Source organism: Lutra lutra, chromosome X, assembly GCF_902655055.1.
Source record: "Lutra lutra chromosome X, mLutLut1.2, whole genome shotgun sequence".
In the NCBI taxonomy this organism is placed as follows: Eukaryota; Metazoa; Chordata; class Mammalia; order Carnivora; family Mustelidae; genus Lutra; species Lutra lutra.
Genome location: NC_062296.1, coordinates 44,602,578 through 44,628,074, shown reverse-complemented (window position 1 = coordinate 44,628,074; position 25,497 = coordinate 44,602,578). Strand labels below are relative to the sequence as shown.

At 37.3% G+C, this 25,497-nt stretch overlaps 1 pseudogene; it reads right to left on the bottom strand.

Annotated features, from left to right (window-relative positions):
* Positions 1–479: 479 nt before the first annotated feature.
* On the bottom strand, positions 480–2,198 carry LOC125091467 (trafficking protein particle complex subunit 10-like; annotated as a pseudogene).
* Positions 2,199–25,497: the final 23,299 nt, after the last annotated feature.

The window sequence follows — 25,497 nt, the reverse complement described above, 5'->3', positions numbered from 1 at the left end:
TTTCAATCTGCACAAGAAGCAACTGATACAAACTAGAGAAAATGTTATATCACAAAGTATTTAAGAACTGGAACACCCCCCAAAAAAAAGAATCTGGATCCGAATTTATGCCTCTAGTTATAGATTCTTTATTTCCTCATAATTCTTTAATTAAATAAAATTACAATACTATATATCATATATATTATATATACCACCTACATATATACACCACCTGCATATATAACAGAGGTACATTACCTTAATTTAATTAAAGAAACACGATGATCAATAACAAGGATTAAGGGTAGCAAGGTGAAAATCTCTCCATCTAGTTTTCAGAAGAAATTAAAAAAAAAAAACCTGATGATGATTGGTTGACAGATTCTACATTTTCCTTCTACAAATTTATTTACACTTCATATTGATCCCATGCATAACAAGCCTTCTTTTACTACATGTATGAAGTGTTTGAAACTCAAAGAAAAGTTCAAAATCAATTACATGTAAAAGTCTGCAGGATCCTTTCCAATGAAATTAACAGGCAGGATCTTCCTGATGCTAGAGTGTATTTTGATGGCAGCATGGGACCAATCAGAGTAGTGTTTTTCAAAAGCTTCTGCTGATGAAAATGTTTCTTTGGGTTTCTTATAATGACTCTGAGCTATGTTGGCTGTTTCAGGTCACTCAACTCCCAAAACTGCCAAAAGATCAACTACCCTTTTAAGGTCCTCTGAGTTAGGTCCTTTTTCTGACACAAGTCCACACAAATAGCCCAAGGACTTTAGTTTCCGGTAGCATAGCTCCATAAATCCACAGTGTGGGCAAAGTTTGAGTCTATCTCTGCCCAGTCACAACAACCTTCTATCCTCTGAAGTATCTCCAAGACAGCAGTTCAGAATACCATGTGGAACAGACTTCTAAGAGCATCAGTTCCTACACATAGTTGTGCAGCAGCTCTAGGGCATGCTGAGCCACCTCCCACAGGCTCTACGGGAAGAGGAACAAGGTGCACTGGCAAGAAAACAAGTAAATGCACAGATCTAACAGGGTGATTTCTTGCCTCTGTGTCAATTCAAACTTTCACATGTCTACAGGCTTTTGGAGGATCAATCCATTCCAGCTTTTCACTGGCTGGCAGAAAGAGTGAACCAGTTGGCACCATCCCCAGAACCAAAGCTGACAACATAGTGAGAAAAGAAGGCATCCAGTTCATTATATTGTACCAGGGCATCTTCAAATTGCTGCAGCATATCAAATACAAAGGCAAGTTCCTCCCAAACCATGAAATACTCACAAAAGCTCCAGCCTGGCTCAGTCCTCCTCTCCCTCAAAGTTCTCAGGTCATCCTCAAACTTGCCTAGGTTTTTGTTAAAAGACATAGGAAACAATGTCCTGAGTTTGGTAAAGAAGATATTCCAAGGATTCCTGAGTTCAAGAAGAGTTCTTTAAGGGGTTGGAGAGCATGACACACTGGTCACTTTGTTTATTACAAAAATTGTTTCTTATTTTGTCCACAATAGAAGTTCAGGAAAGGATGTTGGTTTGTTTTTTGTCTTTTTTTTCTTGCACCATTTTCTTTTTTAAAATTTTATTTAAATCCAATTAACCAACATATAGTACATCTCCAGTTTTTGATGTACAGTTCAATGATTCATCAGCTGCATATAACACCCAGTGCTCATCAGATAATGTGACATCCTCCTTAATGCCCATCACCCAGTTACCCCTTCCCCCCACCCACCTCCCCTTTCCGCAACTCTTAGTTTGTTTCCTGGAGTCAAGAGTCTCTCATGGTTTGTCTCTCTCTCTGATTTCTTCCCATTCAGTTTTCAGCCACCACTATTAACCAGTCCACAGAGCTTTGGTCTTTCACAACCTTCTGCCACTTGTTGAGGTCATCTTTTATGGTAGCTTTACACACCAGTATCACAGCATTCCATCAAATAAATATGAAGAAAGGGGAAAGTAAGAGGGACTTTGTTTCCTTCCTGGAGCAGCAGTTTCTCCTTGAATTGAACAAAGTTAGATTCTAGGTGAATCATCTTTTGAAGCCCAGCCAAGGTACCTTCTCCATTCCATCTGTTCTCTTGGAAGCTGCTGGAAAAGTATTGGATAAATAGAGGTGAGTAAGCTCTGATCTACAATACAGGTGACAATGGGCTTTTTTTTTCCATAGTGTGGGTCACTGGCAGCAGCGGCTCCTCAGGGGCACCCATGGACCATCACTGGCCTTCAGGCCAGCCCAAGCACTGCAGCAGGGACACCCATCAGGCTGCATGAGGCAGTTCCTGAGCCAGCTGCCCTATATGGCCAGTCGCACCCCCACTTCCCACCATGATTTTTTCTATTATTTTTTAAAAATCAATATTGCCAATATTTTTTTCTAAAGCTTCTGTATTTTGTATTATATTTAAAAATGTCTTTTTCACACCTTGATTATAAACAAATCCGGGGCGTCTGGGTGGCTCAGTGGGTTAAAGTCTCTGCTTTCGGCTCAGGTCTTGATCTCAGGATCCTGGGATCGAGCCCAGCATTGGGCTCTCTGCTCAGCAGGGAGCCTGCTTCCCTTCCTCTCTCTCTGCCTGCGTCTCTGCCTACTTGTGATCTCTGTCTGTCAGATAAATAAATAAAATCTTTAAAAAATAAAAAATAAACAAATCCTTTTCTATGGTACAAATAATTTTAAGGGTTTTATTTGTGTAGGGGGGGTTGGAATAGGAATTATAGAAATGCCTCCAAAATAAATATCTGGTCTTAAGAAACAAATATAAAGCAAACACAGAGTACCAACTCTATTCAATAAATACACAAATGGAATGTTTTATAGGTGAACACTCACTAAGAAGAACAGAAAATACTTAATGGTCATAGCTTATATTATGGACAAAGAGATGATCCTTTGAAACCAAAAGAGATATAAAATAAGAGAAGGGAGCTGAGGGAGATGAGGGAAAATGGAAGGGGAGGTGAACCATGAGAGACTATGGACTCTGAAAAACAATCTGAGGGTTTTGAAGGGGCGGGGGGTGGGAGGTTGGGGGAACCAGGTGGTGGGTATTGGAGAGGGCACGGATTGCATGGAGCACTGGGTGTGGTGCAAAAACAATGAATACTGTTACGCTGAAAATAAATTTAAAAAATTTTTTAAATGTATAGATAAAAAGAGAACTATTTTAGTAGCCTGTTAAACAACCAGGGCCTTCAAAAAGTGTAGGAGGTCTGTGTGGAGAGAATGACATAACTCCAAAAGGCAATAAATCAATAAATTCAGCACTGAATCATTGCAATGAACAGCTAACACAATATGTGAAGCTGTCGATAATGATCAATGTAAACCTGAAAGAAATAAAAAGACAAGTAATAGGTAGTATGAGTTTGTCAAAAACAAATCATGTGAAACTATAATTCAATCCTTCCTTCAAGAGGATAAGTTTAGTACTTTGAAAAAGAAAAAGTTGGTGGAGACGTGGGCTAGCAACAATGTTGTAAAAGGATAAATTAGATGGAAGTGTCATAAGATGAATAGTTTAGATACAGAACTAGTCAAAAAAATTGAGCAAAAAAAGTTATTACTGACAGTTCAATTCTGCATTGGGTGAAGGTGTCAGGTAGGTCCCTTAGGGGTCCACTCTGAGTTCAGTACAATTCAATATTTTCATTTAGTACTTAGGGAGTAGAAGGTAGAGAATGCTTAATAAAATTTTCAGGTGTTCCTGAACATTGCAGGATAGGCATAAAAATAGACTACAAGCAGGATAAGATTTTTAAATGGGCAAAAATCAATAAAATAAGATTTGATAAAGCATTCATAAATGTAATGTGATTCACAAAGGAAAGAAGAATCAAATGCACCAAAGTAAAATGAAATCACAAGAGTCTGAGGGTTATAGTGGAAAGTAAAATGAACATGTATCAGCAACATAACCACAAACTCCAAAGGCCAGTGTTAATCAAGTTACAAAAATGAATTTTTCTTATTAGGAAAAAAAAAGAAGAAAGGTTATGCCAGTTTATAAGCACTTCAGTATGTCCAAAGCATCAACCTTTTTGACTGACAGATAGTAGGACACAGAGAATTGACTGGAAAATCAAAATAATTCATGTAGGAAAAAGTAAGACTAGCATAAAACAAAGATAAATGGAGAAGAGTAAGGAAAGAAGGTAAAGTAGATATAGTTGGTCAGAGAAAAAGTGAGGAAAAGGGACAGGCAGGAAAAGATAAAGGAGGGAAAGAGAAACCAGAGAAAGAGAATGGAGAGGGAAGAGCAAGAGAGACAAGAGAAAAGGTAGGAAAAACTTTTAAAAGGGATGAAGGAGGACAATAGTAGAAGGTCTTCGAATGAAATTTGTCTTATGAATTTACTTCACAAAGGAGTTATACAGAAAACTGGTGGTGAGTGTCCTAATTAATATTTTAATTAGAATGTTTCCAAGAGATACACTTGCAGTAATTCAGGTCCATAGTCAAATATGATCTTCAGATCAGTAAAGAAATTGGATTTTAGAGAACGTATTTTTAAAAAGGACCAGTGTCGCTTAAGAAATCTGGGGCAAAATTAGAGCTAAGAGAATAGGGAAAAAACAACAGCTATTTTTAAAAAATTAAAAATTCCAAAGCAATACAAACTATTCAGGAGCATGTCCACAAAGAGAAAACAGGCAGAGTCATAAATTTTCCTTCATAAATCATGCTTGTCATTTATCTGATTTTAGAAATAAAATATGGCCAAAAGAAAATTTGAAAGTTATTGGGAAATACTTTTATAAATAAAATCACCTATAACCTCACCATCATCAACACTTTGATGTATGTACTTGACTCCATTACCAAGGTATAACTTTTTAAAATTAGTATAAGTTTGACCATGTAGTTGCACATCTGCATTTTTATTACCTATTATATTAATATCTTTCCAGGAAGTGACTGTTTTTTGAAAACATAACTATTAATAGCTGCATTATATTCCATTTTTGGGTGTATATAAACATCTACCTGTTGGTAGATATTTTATTAGCCAACTTTGTATCATTATAAATCATGCTGCTATGGGCTTTTTTGTCTATATATAGTTTGATTTTTCTTAAGATACATTCTCAAAAATCGTAATGTGAACATTTTATGGCTTCATGAATGTTGTGTGTTATATATACATATGTGTATACACATACACAGAGATTGCTCTTCAGAAAGGATACTTGCATTCCTCCCAATATATGAAAATATTCATCTCACTGTATCCATACCAGTACTGCATGAGAAATCTTACTGAAGTTACATTTAATTACCATATTTGATGTTAATTTCTTTTGTGAACTGTTTTGTTTACATGTTTTGCCAACAAAGTGTCATCCTTGTTACATTCTTGTTAGTTAACTATATCAAGAACCTTAAATTTGGTCATATTTATTGGAAATGTTTTTAACTTGTTTTATGACTATGCTATTTTTATTATTTTTGCTGTATAGAAAATACAACATATACGTAAATACATTAAACTCTTACTTGATGATTTCTTCATTGCTTTTATGCATTAGAAGTTCTTCCCCATGTAGTTATCAGTTATATTTTTTATTTATTTTATTTATTACATATTTATATATTATATATTTATTATATATTTATTTATTATATATTTATTATATATTTTATTCCAGCCATTTATGATTTCATTTTTTTCACTTAGCTAATGAATTAATCTAGAGTTTATTTCAGTGCATGATGTGAGGTGAGGCTTCTTTTTCAAATAACCAGTTTTCTCAACATTATAAAGTAACCTATTTCTTACTCTATTGGTTTGTTAGGATCCTATATCATATATCAAGTGGTTTAATAAATTCAGTCTATTGCAAGAGTTTGGAATAAAAGGTAAACTAACACTAAAGAGCCAGTGAATGCAAGATAAAGAAGGGGACTTCTTCAAGAAATGGAGAGAGGAATAAGAACAATGGAACAAGCAAAGACAAAGAAACACAATGACTAGAGATGAGCAAGCAAAACATCTGATTAAATGTGATGGGTTTCCATTACTTGATAGGAGACTGAAATTACACAAAGGAAAAAAGGAAGAAAGGACTCGAAGAAATTTATATGTGTGGGGCTGGGTAGGAGGGGCACAAAGGAATGCCAACTGGAAGAGATAGATGGATCTCACTGCACAGATCTTCCTCTACTTACAACAGTGTTAGATCCTGATAAACCTATCATAAGTTGAAATTATCATGTCAAAAATGCATTTAATACACCTAACCTACCAAACATCATAGCTTAGTCTAGCTGACTTTAAAGGTTCTCAGAACACTTAGATTTCCCTACAGTAGGGCAAAATCATTTAACACAAATCCTATTTTACAATAAAATATTAAATATGTAATTTATTAAATACTTTACTGAAAGTAAAAAACAGAATGGATTTATGGTTCCAAAATGACTGTTAAGAGTATTGGTCATTTATCCTCATGATCACATGGCAAACTGGAAGCTGTGGCTCACTGCCGCTGCCCAGGATCTCAAGAGAGAATTCTATCACTAGCCTGGGAAAAGATCAAAATTCTAAGTATGGTTTCTACTGAATGCACATTTCTTTTGCACCGTCATAAAGTCAAAAATTCATATGTCAAACCATCCTAAGTTGGGGACCATAATTATTTGGAACCTGCCCATGTGCAAAAAATAGGCAGGAAAGGAACTAGCTCTCAGAAGGAGAGCAGTAACACAGAATTTGAAGCAGGTCAAAGATACAGAAAGAGAGGGCACTTGGGTTGCTCAATCAGTTAAACATCTGCCTTGAGCTCAGGTCATGATCCCAGGGTCCCGTGATCAAGTCCTGCAGGAGCTTGTTTCTCCCTGAGCGCCTCCCCCTGCTCCTGTGCTCTCTCTCCCTCTCTTTCTCAAACAAATAAGTAAAATCATTAAAAACAGATACAGAATGAGATGTATAAGAAAGCAAAAAGAATGTGGTAAAAGAAAAACAAAAAGAAAGTGATAAAAGCTAAAGGTCAAGATTTTTTAAAAGTACAATCAGGAGAGTTTTGTACAAAGATCATCAAGAGAGATTGTACTCATAAAGTAAAAATTGATGGACTTATGAGGACATTAAAAAATTAAGAAGCGACAAGGAATAGAGTAAGACAAGGCTGAGGAAGTCTTGCAGAATGTTTTAAAAACAAACAGGGATTTATAATTCTGGTGCAGCAAAAAAGAACTCTGCTCAAAAGAATAGCATATATGTGAGGAAACACAGCAGTATGTGATCTTTGGATGTGTTAAACAATTTTTTAATGTGCCAAACATTTTTAGAGTTTATTGCCTAAGCTTAGTATATAAAACGTAGTCAAGTTATAGCTACAAAATGTATCATAGAGTCTTGTTAAAAGGAAAGGGAATTAAGAGGGTACAATAATCAGGGTCTTGAGGATTAAGCCCCACTGGGGGGAAAATGGAAATTCCAAAGCCTAAAAATTAATTAAAATAATAAAGAGAAAAATGTCACTAAAAAGGATAAAGTATATTTTTCATTCTTCATTCAACAAATGTATATACAGAGTCTACCACATTAAATGGTGGAGGGAATATAAAATAAATATTATCTCTGCCCTCAAAGATGTCCCATCTAGTGTAGAAAATAAAATAGTATATAAAATATTCAGATATTATGGGATATATGTTATATTCAATTATGTACAATCTGCAATAGAAGCAATGAAAAGGAAATGTCTAACTTTGTGGGAGTTGAGGTGAGGAAGGAGTTCAGGAGGAGAGGATAATTAGAAACTATTTTATAAAGGAGGTGACCTTTGAGCTGAATCTTAAAGGCTATGTAGAATTTGGTCAGTTAGTCCAAAAAAGAAAAAAGGCATGGAGATGTGAGGATGTTTAGTACACTTGGAGTACAGAAATCAATTAAGTGTGGCTGTATCATAGGATGCATAAAGAATTTTGTAGAAAATGAGGCCAAAAAGGAAATCAGGTAGCATGTCTTTAAAACCATGCCAAAGACAATGCGAAGCCATCAGAGATTCTTAAGCAGGAGAGAGAAATGATAAAATTTACCTTTTTGGAAAGCCATGAAAGTTTTGATTGGAAGGAGGAAAGACTGGATGTAGGGAATTATATAAAAAAGCTTTTACAATAGCCTATGTAAGACATTATGGAGACATGGAATAATAAAGTGATAGCAGAGAAGGATTAAAATATTGGATTTGAGACATTTTAAAAAGTATAATTATCAAGACTGGGTAATTGGCTATGAAAGGTCAGAGTGGAAGAATTCAGAAATAATGTCAGGGTTTCTGGCTTGCACTGGATGTAAGAGATTGGGTACACTGGAAAAGGACCAGGTTTACAGAAGATTGTGAACTTGGGTAGGGATAGGAGTCTAAAGGACCTCTGAAATATTCAGTGGAAATACAGAAAGAGCTAGATACATCCACTGCAAGCTCAGTAGAGAACCCTGAGCTGGAGAGATAAATTTAGGACTAGAGGTACAAAAAGAGAAAGATGAGTGTGTTCAAGCAAGTTAAGAGAGAGAGGTGACAAGATCTGTGAATTATAGGAAAGAAGAAAGTAAAATAAATGTTTCAAGAAAACAATGAAAATAGCAGCAATGTCCACAATAGCCAAACTGTGGAAAGAGCTGAGATGTTTGCCATTGCCAACAGAGAAATGGATAAAGAAGATGTGGGGTATATATATATATATAATGGAATATTACTCAGCCATCAAAAAGGATAAATAATTACCATTTACATAGACATGGATGGAACTGGAGGGTATTATGCTAAGTGAAATAAGTCAAACAGAGAAAGACAATTATCACATGGTTTCACTCATATGTGGAATATAAGAAAAGTGCAGAGGATCATAGGAGAAGGGAGGGAAAACTGAATGGGAAGTCATCAGAGAGAGAGAAAAATCGTGAGAGACTCAACTATAAGAAACAAACTGAGGGTTGTTGGAGGGGAGGTGGGTGAGGGAGTGGGGTAACTGGGTGATGAGCATTAAGGACGGCACATGATGTGATGAGCACTGGGTATTATTTGCAACTGATAAATTATCAAAAACTATGTCTGAAACTGATGATGTACTATATGTTAGATAATTGAATTTAAATTAAAAACATTTTTAAAGCAATGAAAAATTAGTATACAGAATTTATGGAACATGAATAGGCTATATAGAAATTCTAGTTTTTCCATAGAATATCAAAGGGAGAGCAGTCCTTCTTATTTTAAAAGAAGCTTTGACAATAAAATGAAATAAAAGATCCCAACATATAAGTTAATTATCTGAGGCCACATAAACACTAAACTGACAGAATTTAAATTGTGGATTTCTGGTTCCAAACCTCATGGTTTGTTTTGTTTTGTTTTTTTGCATGAAAGTGTTGCCTATTTGTTGTCTAATTATGTCAGAGAGTCTGTTCCAGACAATTAAAATAAAATTCTATTTTTTAAAAAAGATGCTAATGTGTTTTTGCAATACCAAATACCAAGTGCTAATGTTTTTCTAATGAACTACTCTTAAATTCACCTATCCCCTCTCCTGGCATTTATTTTCACCATCTGCCAGCAGCAGTCCCTCCCCCAATAAATCTTTCTTATTTTATTGTTCTTATGCTCAAAAATTACAGAATCAGTGAAAGAGGGTGGAGCATAGCTTCTATGAGCTATTACAATGAGTGACAAGGCCCAAAAATGGAAGCATCAATTTTGGCAAACTCCTTCAGCAACTACATACTCCTAAGGGTAGCAGGAACCAATCTAGCATTCTCCAACTAGGACTTTTTCTTTTCTCCTTTTTTGGAGATTGACCAAGTTCTGATACAAATATAAAAGTGTTGGAAATGCAATAAAAATTTTGCAAAGACAGGGCTTTTTTAGGATTTGCCTGAAAAAAAAAAAGAAATGTCTTGTATGATTCTGCTTACACAATAAGTAAGACTCAAGGTCACGGGCTTAGAGAGTTAGAGACTGGCTTTAGGGCAATTGTAGTCTTTCACATGCTATGGAAGATGCCATAATTTGAATACCTCTACCCCCTGCAATTCAGTTTTATTGTTCACCAAATTGTAGCCCCATTAAATTAACATGACTATGACACAAAAAGGACTGATACAAAATTTAAAAGACTTTAAATCAAACTAAGAAAATCAACCACATATTGCCCCAGATTTGCATTATATTTTCTCTGATTCCAAAATTATAACCTTTTTTTCCCCAGGATATTCTTCTTGATGTTGAGTCCTGCAGGCTTTAAACTAATATACAAATAATACCAATGAAGAGTCACTCTGAATAAAGATTCAAGATAAAAACATGTGCATTCCACACATTTTCTCTTCTGCTTATGAAAGTACCTCAAATATAAGAACAAACCTGATTTTAAAAATATGATGGACCTGAGGGGATCCAGTCATGGCTTGGGCAGTATCATTGGTAGCTGGGTGCCTTCGTGAGAACCTGGGAGCTACATATCCTGTTCGGGATTTTTCTCATTCTTTAAGATACTGTATCCTTTCATATATATATATATACATACACTATTTTTTATTTATTTTCAGCATAACAGTATTCATTGTTTTTGCACCACACCCAGTGTTCCATGCAATCCGTGCCCTCTCTAATACTCACCACCTGGTTCCCCCAACCTCCCACCCCCCGCCGCTTCAAACCCCTCAGATTGTTTTTCAGAGTCCATAGTCTCTTGTGGTTCACCTCACCTTCCAATTTCCCCCAACTCCCTTCTCCTCTCTAACTTCCCTTGTCCTCCATGTTATTTGTTATGCTCCACAAATAAGTGAAACCATATGATAATTGACTTTCTCTGCTTGACTTATTTCACTCAGCATAATCTCTTCCAGTCCCGTCCATGTTGCTACAAAAGTTGGGTATTCATCCTTTCCGTTGGAGGCATAATACTCCATAGTGTATATGGACCACATCTTCCTTATCCATTTGTCCGTTGAAGGGCATCTTGGTTCTTTCCACAGTTTGATGACTGTGGCATTGCTGCTATAAATATTAGGGGTACAGATGGCCCTTCTTTTCACTACATCTGTATCTTTGGGGTAAATACCCAGTAGTGCAATGGCAGGGTCATAGGGAAGCTCTATTTTTTTTTTTTTCAGCATAACAGTATTCATTGTTTTTGTACCACACCCAGTGCTCCATGCAATTCGTGCCCTCTCTAATACCCACCACCTGGTTCCCCCAACCTCCCACCCCCCGCCCCTTCAAACCCCTCAGATTGTTTTTCAGAGTCCATAGTCTCTTGTAGTTCACCTCCCGTTCCAATTTCCCCCAACTCCCTTCTCTTCTCTAACTCCCCTTGTCCTCCATGCTATTTATCATGGACATACTGTTCCCTCTTCACATTTTGGGAGAAGCTGACCCTTTGGCTGCCTGCCCACCCAGGATGGCTCCCTGGTGACACCTAGCACATTCTTCTGTGTTGACAGAGGGGTGAAGTGAACCAAAGGGCAGTTTTCCAGGACTGTCATTGCCCAAAAGGGCCAAGCCTCATGCCTGCATGGGGATTCTTCTTGTAACCCCTAATCCAGTCTTCCTGCCTGCTGTGGAGGTTGGGAGGAGATCTGGAGAAGGTGAACAGGAATTTCTAAGTGCCAGCAGTTGTGAGGAAGGGAAAAGAGAGCGGGAATATGTGGGAGAAGTGCATGTCATTGTGCAGGAATGAGGGAGGATGCCAGAAGCAAGAGGCAAGTCTGCAGGGATGGAGCATCAGAGACCACAGTTTATGGGGTCATGCACGTATGCTCCTGAGTTTGGGCTGTGTCCAGTGAGCAACAGAACATCTAGATACTTTTGGAAAGGCCTGTGTAACTCTTCCAACTCCGATTACTAAACATTTCCTACACACCAGAAAAAAAAATATGATGGATATAATTTCTACATACTTCAATTACTCAGGATTTTAATTAGAAAAATTACAAGTCCCCAGTAGATAAATGGCCAACGTAAAAAAACAAAAATGATGTGCAAAACCAATGAATACTGTTGCACTGAAAAGAAATTTAAAAAATGAGAAGACAGTACTCACAAGAGAATATGTAACAAATATATGGGAATATGTACAATCTTCAAAACAATAAGAAAAATTTAACTTAAAACTATAATAAGATAACATTTTTATCAATTTAATTTGGTTTCTTCCAGTTTCCTGGCAAGGTTGTAATGAAATTAGTCAATTATTTATGTTTTTGGAAATCAGCTTGGCAATTTATTTCGTGAAAAATTTAAATGTTTATACCCTTTCACTCAGTGATTAAACTGCAAGGAATTTAAGTAAAGAAAGAATTCAAGAAGTTATAAAAACTATATGCAACAAGATATTCATTACAACATTCTTTATAATAACAAAAATTTAGTAACAACCTAAATGACCCATGGTAGACTTTCTAAATCATGATGAATTGCCCTAAAGGAATATTGCTCAGCCACTGTGCGCTACATTATGAGAAACATATAACTACATGACAAACCATTTATAATATTACATAAAGAACAAAGACATAAAGGTATCTCCATTATTTTTACAACTTTGTAAAATTAAGTATATATGTAAAGTTCACATTAAAAGTTGATACATTATGTAGTGATATTGTGAGTGATTTTTTTATTTCTGTTTTTGAATTCATTATATCATTTGTACACTGATAAAAATTTTAAAAATACTCTTCTATTCCCCAATTGTTTCATCAGTTTAACAAGCACCTGACTTCTGATCATACCTGGAGTTGTCATATGGACTCCAGACAACTCACTGGAGTACAGAGGTCACCTCTGGAAGGTCTGGCTACTTAGAAAGGTCAGACCCAGCTCTGACAGGCTTTTTGCATTTCCTTTCCCAGTTTTCCTGCCAATGGTTCAACCTCCCCACCCCACCACCCGCCTCAGCACCCCCATACCCTGCTTAGTTTTTCTTTCAAGTAGCTATAGTCACTTGAAAAAAACACACTTGAAATGAACGGACTTTTGGGGTGTTAAAATTTAATATACTTGATGTGATAAATATGTCCCCTTTGTTACCATTAAAACTAGAGAGAGGGGGCACCTGGGTGGCTCAGTGTGTTAAAGCCTCTGCCTTCGGCTCAGGTCATGATTCCAGGATCCTGGGATCAAGCCCACATCGTGCTCTCTGCTCAGCAGGGAGCCTGCTTCCCTTCCTCTCTCTGCCTGCCTCTCTGCCTACTTGTGATCTCTGTCTGTCAAATGAATAAATAAATATTTAAATAAATAAATAAATAAATAAATAAATAAAAGTAGAGAGAGAAGAGAAAATGGCAAAAGTGGAAATGAGATTCTGAAGTATCCAGGGTGAAACATTTTTAAGCAAACTGCAAGCCATCTTGAGCGTTTCAAAGGTCGATTCCTCAGACAATTTACTTCAGAAGATTTGGCTTCTGAGATAATTTGTCTTCTTAATCCTTACTGTGGGGCACTACTATAGTTCTCCTGAGACTGTCAACTTCCCCCATCTGGATTCACAACATGGACAAATGTTTTGGGTCTGGACCAAATTACTTTGAGTATTACATTTGTGGCCTAAATTGCTCTATGTCTGTTTAAATTCAACATTTTTTTTTTCTCGGTGACCTTTAGTATGTCTAATTCTGATTTTGATAGAGATGAGAATAACACAGTAGAGAAGGTGCTTGCCCTTTGCTGAATGATGTGTACTGAGATTTGCAAAAAGAAATGACCTTGTGTTATGAGACAGAAGAGAAAGAGATAGAGAGAGATAGACCAATGACAGGCTCCATTCTAATAAATTAGATCCTTTTTTATAAAAGCTGTTGACAATCTATGCTTATTTGTATAACCCTCTTCTTTTGGCTTTTCTACACTTTTTATTTGCCAAGACACTCAAAACATAAAAGTGGTCTTTGCCTCTCTCAACATCCTGTTTCTGACTGTCCCTATTTGGTTTCCTTCCTACCACCACTCACCACCCTAAAGGCAACATAAATGTTAATTTCAACCTGATTTTGTCCACATACAAATGATGAAAAAAGATACACATTCTGATTTTTCCCCAAGGCCCCTGTTCCCTAGAGATAACCTTGGGCCCAGAAGCCTCTAAGATATAGATATAAAAAACCTGCCACCTACTCAGTTATCTTGTGCTTTCTTTACTTGAATGCCTCAGCACAACTGATCACCTGCAGCAATATGTTCACTGGCATTCATAATGCTGATTTCATGGCCCTGTCCCAGTTAGAAAATGCCTTCTGAATCTCCAGAAAGAAATTTTCTTCAGCCTAACCTTTGTTGGATGTATTTTATCACATTGTAATTCATTAGAAAATGAAGAATGATTTTTATAAACTGACTACTAATTTTCTATTTCCTCAGCCATGCTAGATACAGAAGAATTTACTTAAGTCTCTAAGTACAATGAAGGGGTGGTAGCCTGCTAAATCACCCAAATGGTTGGAGTTTTTGCTTCCAAGAATTCCCTTAGAGTTGTAAGGTTAATTCAGAAATATACAAACCCGACCCTCCCAGAAATAGGCAGGCCTCAACAGGAAGAACATATGTTGGAGGGATTATCCCACCTGGATTCTGTTCCCAGTTACAGCAACTCTTGGTTTTGCATCTATTCCCGGTGACAGTGAGATCTCATCACATAGCATTTAGAGAGCATCAGATAAAAGATGTTATTTAAGGGGAAGTTATTATTACTATTGGAGCTACTATTGTGTCTTTCTCATCATCAATGCCTAAAGAGAAAAAAGCTTTAAAAGGAGAGGAAGGATAGCTGTAAACAGTCCCTTTGAAGCTGCTTAGAAAAGCTGAGATTTAGACAAAGACAAGATTTCTTCTTAATAGAATAAAGTGCTTAGAGCAGTGGTTCCCAATTTTTTAAGCTTTGTGGATCTCTTTTAAACTTAAAAAATATGAATTTCTCTCTCTTTCACTCATATGCAAACACACACAGGAATCATATATTTGAGATATTTGATTGAAAAAATGCTCAATAACAAAAACCTGCAATAAATTCAGCAACATTTATAAATGAAAATAAATAAAATAAACATTTATTCATCATAGCAATATCTATTTATTTTTATGAAACAGTAGTACATGGATATCCAAAGTACATTATCTATTTATTCTATAAGCAATGTTTGGTAGGCATAGATTTTTATATCCTTTGCTATAATTCTATGCCACCCCTAGTCAAAAGGCAGATAGTCAACAACCACTCATTTAGAGTATATTGTGTAAAGGCCCAAGCAAGGAACAGTTGTATGGCAAGCTCTAGGGAGCCACATACCTATATCTAGGAGATAGTATCTTTTTAAGCCTAGCAGCAGTCTTTAATTTTTTCTTTCATATATTATGTAGGCCTCATTTAAATACAAAGCAAAGGGGCACCTGGGCGGCTCAGTCAGTTAAGCTGCTGCCTTCGGCTCAGGTCATGATCCCAGAGTCCTGGGATCGAGACCCTAGTTGGGTTCGCTGCTCAGCCTTCTTCTCCCTCTCCCTCTGTCTGACACTCTGCCTACTTGTGCTCTTTATCTCTTTGTCAAATGAATAAATAAAACCTTTAAATAAATAAATAAATGCAAAGCAAAATAATATTTATTCACCATAGATGAGTACTAAATATGACACAAACCAAACACTAAGAGACCCATTGCCACTTTTCTTGACCAAAGCTTCTGTTGGGCTCCCTGCTCAGTGGGGAGTCTGCTTCTCCCTCTCCCTTTATCTTTCCCCATGATTGTGTGCTCTCTCTCAAACAAATAAAATCTTTAAAAAAAAAACAAATGCAAAACACAGAAGAAAAATGATTCAAACAGATGAGATACCAAGAGAGCCATTTTTGTCATGATATTCTGTTATAAGGCTTTACTAAAGTGTTGGAATGAAAAGTGGTTGAAACTTCATCCTATGAAAGTTTCAGCTTTTTATATTTTAGCTGTAATTGGAAGGAAACTCACCAAAAAAATTACATTTTCTATTAGTATGTACTGAAGGAGGTTTTAATATATTTGCTAATATTTTTAACTGGTCTAGCACTGGTTATAAACTGAAAAGAATGGATGTCTGTATATAATGGTAGCTCAGGGAGTGAGGTATCTTTAGAGAGTGTATACTTAGATGGAAAAGAAAAGCAAACTGTTGAAAAAGACAGGCTAGTTAAGTGGGAGGCACTTTTACCTGTTCTCCCAAACAGATAGCCATTTATTCACACATATTCTGATTCAAGACATGACTTCAACTTTTAAAATCACTTGACTGTCCTGAAAGTACATTATCGTCCTCTCTTATCAGCAGCTTGAAAATAATGTACTGTGTGGTGGACACACATAGGTTAACCCCCGATGTGTAATCCCTTGTGCAAAACCCTCCCATTGAGTGGGGAGCAGCAAAACCTACAAACTGCTTTTTTTTTATTTCTTTTCAGTGTTCCAGAATTCACTGTTTATGCACCACACCCAGTGCTCCATGCAATATGTGTCCTCCATAATACCTACCACAAGGCTCACCCAACCACCCACCCCTTCCCTCCAAAACTCTCAGTTTGCTTCTAAACAGTAAGATATGTCAGAAGTGATGGGCTGTCCCTCCTTCCTATTATTCTGTTGTACAATAGGCCAAAGCTTAAAGAATTTCTCAGAAGTAATTAAAGTGCCAAATTGACTTTAATTGATCAAAGGGAGATCATCCTAGTTGGACCTGACCTAATAAATTGAGCCCCTTAAAATCAGGATTAGGCCTTATATGAAATGGGAGACTCCAAACCACAAAAACTCTCTCCATTGTAGCCTTTGAAGAAGCAAGCTGCCATGAGTTCCATAGCCACAAGATACTAGATTCCACTAACAACATAAATGAGATTGGAAGCAGATCCTTCTTTAGCTGATCTTCAAGATGAGAATGCAGCCAGGCTGACACCTTGACTGCAGCTTTGTGAGATTCTGAGTATAGGATTCAGCTAAGCTGTGCCCAGTCTCCTAACCCACCAAAACAATAAGATAATAATTGTGTGATGTTTTAAGGGATTAAGTTGGAAATTTTTTTTTAAGATTTTGTTTATTGGATTGGGGGGCAAGATGGTGGAGAAGTAGGAGACCCTGTTTCAACCAGTCCCCTAAAGTGAGTTAATTATCTACCAGAACACTGAACACCCATGAAATCAGCCTGAGATGTAGGATTATACAATTCTGGATCTCTACGGGAGATAGAAGACAACAGCGGAGCGGTAAAGCAGAGTGGGAAAGGTCAGACTGATATGGGAGAATAAACAGAAGGGGAAGGGAGCTACCAGAAGCAAACCATTGGAAAGTAATACCCCAATACAAAAGTGCCCTGTGATTGGGGACAAGCATTAACTTGGAATCTGGTTAAAAGCACTCAAAAAGAGCAAAATATATTAAGGGGCAACTGGTGAAATCTGGTGGTCATGGGCACAGGCATAAGTCCACAAACCCAGGATGGCCACCTACTCGTGCCAGAGAGTATGGCAGAGCCTCCAGTTCCTGGTCCCTGAGCCTCTGGGGTCCTGTGGCTTGCGCCATGCTCAGCTGGGCACACTCCCACCCCACAAGAGGGAGTCTGGTGATGGCACCAGCCTGCGCTCCCTAGAACTATAGCCTCTGCACATACTCCATGACTGAGGTCTGACCCACTCCCCACCCATACCTTAGAAAGCTCTGTGCAGGCATGGAGCAGTCTCTAGGACCAGCTGAGGGTCTGGATTCTCCCAGCCTTGGCCTGAAGGAACTCAGCGTGATCTCTGGTCAGGAACCCTCCATGGCAACCTGCTCAACCATGAGGTCTGGACCCCAGACAGCAGTCCAGGCAAAGGCAGCCACTGGAAGCGGGTCCCCTGGACCAATATCACTCGAAATTTTAGTGGCAGCACGGGGGTACAGAGACAAGTGGGCTTTTCAGGCAACCCCTGAGATGGTGCCTGGGGGTGCACACTGAATGTGGAAGGTTGCACAGCTCAGTGGGGTCGGCAGAGGGGGAATCTGTGTGTTCTGGACCACCAGAGGGGAGCAGACTGAGGTTTCTCTCTGTGGCAGAGGTCTAGGAGCAGTTTGATTTCCATTAAACATCACAAAAGCTGCAAAAAGCCGCCAAGGAACAAAAACCTCCAGAGAACAAAAGCCTGAAAAACCAGGCAGCAGGACAAAACCCAAGCAAGACTACCTGAAATACAATGCAGCAGGGTCCTCCCCCAGAAAGCAAGCCAAAAGAATGAGAGGATAACCACCACAGCGTCCCCATTAAACTGTAAAACCCCAACATCAGGAGAAAACAATATATTAAGCTCCTGGTATTGTCCTAAAACCTGTATATTTCATAGATACAACTTTTAGTTTAAATTTGTTCTCACTATTCTTGTTCTTTTCAAATTTTTTAACCTACTTACCATTATAACTAGAGGTTTAATACAACATATTCCATACTAACCTTTTAACTTGAACTTTTTTCATACATAAACCTGTGTTTTTCTTTGTCTTTTCTATTTCTTTAATATACATATAGATATAAGCTTCAAGGTAATCCTTTTTCCCTAATCAATACTACCCCTATATATAAACCAGCTGTAATCTCTCTTTATCACTGAAAAGTTGAGTCCTTTAAAAAAGATATCAAGATACACCCAGGAAGAATCAAAATAACCTTCCTCAACCACATCAAGGATTTAAACCACCCTCCCATCTTTTTCTTCTGTCAGTGTTTCTGTGTACTTGTTTTTGTCCTGGTATTATATAAATCTTATCCTTGGGGTTTATTTTGGCTAGGTTCTTTTTTTTTTCTTGTCATTACTTTTGTTGGAATTTTTGTTTGTACATTTTTGTTTGTATACCTTATGAATCTTACCTTTGGGGCCCATTCTGTCTGGGTCTTTTCTCTCTCTCTCTCTCTCTCATTCTCTCACTCTTTTTTTTCTTTTCTTATTTCTTTTTGGTGGTGACTTTTGACTGCTCTGAAGTGTTCCAGGGTGCGCCTTGCCTGGATTGCTGTTGATATATTCAGATACACATCCCCTCAACCACCTCTCAGCAAAATGACTAGGAGGAGGAATGCCAAAAAGAGGAAAAAATTCAGAAACTGTGCCTTCCCCATTAGAACTATTGGGTATAGATATAAACAGTATGTTGGAAAGGGAATTCAGGGTAACAATTATCCACGCAATGCCTAGGTTAGAGAAAACCGTTAGTGACAACATAGAATTTCTAAGGGCAGAAGCGATAGTCTCCCATGAAGAAGTTAAAAATGCAATCAATGAGACCCAATCTAATCTAAATACTTTAACAGCTAGGTTAACCAAGGCAGAAGATAGAATTAATTATCTAGAGGACAAACTGATAGAGAATAAGGATCGGGAGGAGGCCTGGAACAAACAGCTTTGAAGCCATGAAAACAGAATCAGGGAAATAAATGAGGCCATGAAACATTCCAATGTCAGAATTATTGGGAATCCCTGAGGGGAGTGGAGAAAGAAGACTAGAAGATATAGTTCAACAAATTCTGGATGAAAATTTTCCCAATCTGGGGAATGGAACCAGCATTTGTGTCCTAGAGGTAGAAAGAACAACCCTGAGATCAATGAATCTAGAAAGACCTCGAGGCATTTGATTGTAAGACTGACAAATCATAGTTTTAGACAAGAGCTTTTGAGAGCAGCTAGGGGGAAAAGATTCCTTACATACAGAGGAAGGTCTGTCAGAATAACGTCAGAGCTGTCCATAGAAACCTGGCAGGCCAAAAGGCCTGGCAAGACACATTCAGGGCACTAAATAAGAAGAACATGCAGCCAAGAATAATTTATACAGCAAGGCTGACATGCAAAATGTTTGGAGAGATAAAGAGCTTCCAAGAATGGCAAGGTTTAAAAGAGTATGTGACCACCAAGCTAGGACTACAAGAAATATTAAGGGGGTTTTATAAAAGATGAAAGAACTCAAGAGGGATATAGAACAGAAACTTACACAAACAATCTATAGAAACAAGGACATCACAGGCAACACAATGTCATCAAAAACATATCTTTCAATAATCACACCCAACACAAACAGCCTCATTGTTCCCATAAAATGGTACGGAGTTGCAGATTGGATAAAACAACAGGATCCGTCCATATGCTGTCTACAAGAGACCCATTCTGAACCTAAGGATACATCCAGACTGAAAGTGAAGGAATGGAGAAGCATCTTTTCATGCCAATGGGCCTCAAAAGAAAGCTGAGGTAGAGATTCTCATATCAGTTAAATCAGATTTTAAACTAAAGACTGGAGTAGGAGATAAAGAAGGACCCTACATCATTCTTAAAAGGTCTATCCACCAAGAAGATCTAGCAATTATAAATATTTATGCACCCAATATGGGAGTAGCCAACTATATAAGCCAACTGTTAATCAAGAAAAAGAGTCATATTGATATGAATACATTAATAGTAGGGGATCTTAACACACCACTCTCAGTAATAGACAGATCATCTGCAGAAATTCAATAAAGAAACAAGAGCATTGAATGACACATTGGACTAGATGGACCTCATAGATATATACGGAACATTCCACCCTAAAAGAACGTAATACTCATTCTTCTCGAGCACACATGGAACTTTTTCCAAAATAGACTACATTCTGGGTCACAAATCAGGACTCAACCAATAGCAAAAGATTGAGATTATTCCCTGCATATTCTCAGATCACAATGCTTTGAAACTGGAGCTCAACCACAAGAAATATTTTGGAAGGAATTCAAACACTTGGAAGATAAAGACTACCCTGCTTAAGAATGTTTGGATCAACCAGGAAATCAAAGAACTTAAACAATTAATGGAAACCAATGAGAAAGAAAACACGTCAGTCCAAAACCTATGAGATACAGGAAAGAGGGTCCTAAGGGAGAAATACATAGCTATCCAAGCCTCATTCAAAAAAAAAAAAAAATGGAAAAATCCAGAATACACCAGCTCTCTTTACACCTTAAAGAACTGGAAATTTAACGACAAATTAAGCCAACCCTAGCACAAGAAGGGAAATAATCAAGATTAGAGCAAAGATGAATGAGATAGAAACTAAGGACACAGTAGAACACATCAATGAAATAGAAGCTGGGTTTTTGAAAGAATCAATAAGATTAATAAACAACTGGCCAAACTAATTCAAAAGAAAAGAGAGAGGACCCAAATAAATAAAATTATGAATGAAAAGGGAGAGATCACTACATACACCAAGGAAACAAAAACAATCATCAGAAATTATTATCACCAGTTATATGAAAATAATTTAAGCAACCTAGATGAAATGGATGCATTCCTGGAAACCTATAACTTCCAGAACTGAGTATGAAGTAATTGACAACCTGAATAGACCTATATCTAGTAATGAGATTGAAGCAGTAATCATAAACTTCCCAAAAAACAAGAGCCCAGGACCTGATAGATTCCCTGGGGAATTCTACCAAGCATTCAAAGAAGAAATAAATAGAAATAAATCCTATTCTCCCGAAGCAGTTTCAAAAAATAGAAACAGAAAGAAAACTTCCAGACTCTTTATCTGAAGACAGTGTTACCCTGATCCCCAATGCAGGCAAAGACCCCATCAAAAAGGATAATTTCAGACCAATATCCCTGATGAATATGGATGCCAAGATTCTTAACAAGATCCTAGCTAATAAGATCCAAGAGTACATTAAAAAGTTTATCCACCATGACAGGTGGGATTTATCCCTGAGATGGAAGGGTCGTTCAACATTGGCAAATCAATCAATGTGGTAGAACAAATCAATAAGAGAAGACAGAAGAACAACATGGTCCTCCCAATTGATGCTAAAATAGCATTTGGCAAGATACTGATGGATAGAGGGAACATGCCTTAACTTCATAAAATCTATCTATGAAAAACCCATAGCGAATATCATTCTCAATGGGGAAAAGCTGAAGTCTTTCCTTTGAGATCAGGATGTCCACTCTCACCACTGTTTTTCAACATAGTAGAAGAAGTCCTAGCAACAGCAATCAGACAACAAAAGAAAATAAAAGGTGTTCAAATTGGCAAAGAAGTCAGACTCTGTCTTCCCAGATCACATGATACTTTATATGGAAAACCCAAAAGACTCCACCCCCAAACTACTAGAACTCATACAGCAATTCAGTAATCTCACAGGATACAAAATCAATGTACAGAAATTAGTTGCTTTCTTATACACTAACAAAGGAAAAATAGAATGGGAAATTAGAGAATTGATTCCATTTACTATGGCACCAAGAACAATAAGATAGCTGGGAATAAACCTAACCAAAGAGGTAAAGGATCTGTACTCAAGGAACTACAGAACACTCTTGAAAGAAATTGAAGAAGACACAAAAAGACAGAAGAGCATTCCATGCTCATGGATCAGAATAAACATTTTTTAAAATGTCTATACTGCCTAGAGCCACCTATTCTTTCAATACCATCCTGATCAAAATTCCACTGGCATTTTTCAAAGAGCTGAAACAAACAATCTTAAAATTTGTATGGAACCAGAAGAGACCTTGAATTGCTAAGGAAATGTTGAAAAAGAAAAACAAAACTGGGGGCATCATGTTGCCTGATTTCAAGCTAGACAGCATGGTACAGGCACAAAAACAGACACACAGACCAGTGGAACAGAGTAAAGAGCCCCGATATCGACCCACAGCTCTATGGTTAAATAATCTTCGACAAAGCAGGAAAAAATATACAGTGGAAAAAGAGTCTCTTCAATAAATGGTGTTGGGAAAATTGGACAGCTATGTGTGGAAGAATGAAACTCGACCATTCTCTTACACCATACACAAAGATAAACTCAAAATGGATAAAAGACTTCAACATGAGGCAGGATTCTATCAAAATCCTAGAGCAGAACATAGGCAGTAACCTCTTCAACATCGGCCACAACAACTTCTTTCAAGACATGTCTCTAAAGGCAAAGGAAACAATAGCAAAAATGAACTTTTGGGACATCATCAACATCAAAAGCTTCTGCACAGCAAGGGAAATAGCCAGCAAAACAAAGAGGCAACCCAAGGAATGGGAGAAGATGTTTGCAAATAACGCTACAATGGGCTGATATTCAAGATCTATAAAGAACTTCTCAAACTCAACTCACACAAAACAGATAATCATGTCACAAAATGGGCAGAAGGCATAAACAGACACTTCTCCAAAGAAGGCATACAAATGGCTAACTGATACATGTAAAAGTGTTCATCATCATTAGCCATCAGGGAGATTCAAATCAAAACCACATTAAGATACCGCCTTACTCTGGTTAGAATGGCCAAAATCAACAAGACCATAAACAATATGTGTTGGAGAGGTTGTAGAGAAAGGGGAACCCTCTTACACTGCTGGTGGGGATGCAAGTTGGTGAATCCACTTTGGAAAACAGTGTGGAGATTCCTCAAGAAATTAAAAATAGGGCGCCTGTATGGCTCAGTGGGTTAAAGCCTCTGCCTTCAGCTCAGGTCATGATCCAGGGTCCTGGGATCAAGCCTGCATTGGGCCCTCTGCTCGGTGGGAAGCCTGCTTCCTCCTCTCTCTCTGCCTGCCTCTCTGCCTACTTGTGATCTCTGTCTGTCAAATAAATAAATAGAATCTTTTAAAAAAAATTAAAAATTGAGCTACCTAATGGCCCTGCAATTGCACTACTGGATGTTTACCTCAAAGATACAGATGTAGTGAAAACAAGGGCCATCTGTACCCCAATGTTCATAGTAGCAATGGCCACAGTTGCCAAACTGTGGAAAGATCCAAGATGCCTTTCAACAGACGAATGGATAAAGAATATGTGTTCCAAAAAAAAAAAAAAAAAAAGAATATGTGTTCCATATATACAATGGAGTATTATACCTCCATCAGAAAGGCTGAATACCCAACTTTTGTACCAACATGGACAGGACTGGAAGAGATTATGCTGAGTGAAGTAAGTCAAGTAGAGAGAGCCAATTATCATATGGTTTCACTTACTTGTGGAGCATAAGAAATAACATGGAAGATATTGGGAAATGGAGAGGAGAAGTGAGTTGGGGGAAATAGGATGGGGGGACAAACCATGAGAGACTGTGGACTCTGAGAAACAAACTGAGGGTTTTAGGGGTGGTGGAGAGATGGGTAGCCTGGTGGTGGGGATTAAGGAAGGCACATATTGCATGGAGCACTGGGTGTTGTATATAAACAACTTGGAACACTGCACCAAAACCTAATGATATATTTTATGGTGACATACATACATATATACATACGTACATACATAATAGTGATCCTTATAAGCCTCTTCTTTGATGCATTCAACCAGATTGATTATCTTGGTTATTCCAACACAACCACATATTTGTTTTCAAAAGAAATTTACCAGGAGGCAACGATTTTTTTTCCCCTGAAAAGTGCATTGGTACCATCCATACTATTAAATCCCACTGCCTCATATCCAGCACTGTCTCTTTCTACTGTTTCTTATCATTACTTAGTTGAGAACTCATGAACATCTCTTTACAACAAACACACTTAATTTTCTCCACATACAGATTCACATAAAAATTGAGTATAAATGGAATAGAAACATTTTTACTGAATTGCTTTTAGGTGGACTGCATGATTCCCATTATGTCTGCTGCCTGATTTTGCAAATCTTTGGACATATAGGATTTCCTAATTTATCAGAAAACCACCAGAGCTATAAGAGGTCTTGCTTAAAGAATCATGTGGTACATTCCCCTTCTCTGGGGAAGATTATCTTTTACCTTTATATATTCCTGAGTTTTAAAAAAAAATTATTACCTTCTTTAATGGGACATTATTGTTCTCAACCTAATATTTTAAAGTTCTTCTTAAAGTCTAACTGAAATCCTCCCTGCTTCAATTTAAGTAAGCAAGGTTCTAGTCAAGCTCCAAAATCAGCTAAAAACAGAACCTTTGAATCTTTCCCTGATACACCTAAACTAAATGAGCTCCCTAACCCTGAAACATTCTGGGCACACATACTTTTATTATGATATATAGTAATGCTGTTTATACATCTGCCATTACCCCAACAGAGAGCCCTTGAGGGCAAGGGCAATGTTCTACTTATTTTTGTGTCCCCTATGCCTGGCAGAGTATCTAGCACATACTAGAAAGTTGAAAGAAAAATTTGAATGAATGAATAAATGAAGTAGATTTCACAGTGTTCCATCTGAGAGTAAAGAAAAGAACTTAGGAGATTTCTATTCATAAAACCTTCCCTGCAAAGACAAAAATTATCTCTTTCTTTTTGTCTCTTGCTAACTGAATGACCCCACATTCTTTCCTATCCATATATCTGTAAGCTAGTTTCCTTGACTACTGATATCTCCTTATCTATTTCAATGGGATGATCAAGGTCAGAATCACAATGTTAATACATAGGTAACTATATTTAAATGCACTTTCCTTTATATAATCAAGATCAGAATCATTACATTATACACATTGATAACTGTGTGTAAATGCACTTCTCTTTATCCTTCAAAAAAATTGGTTG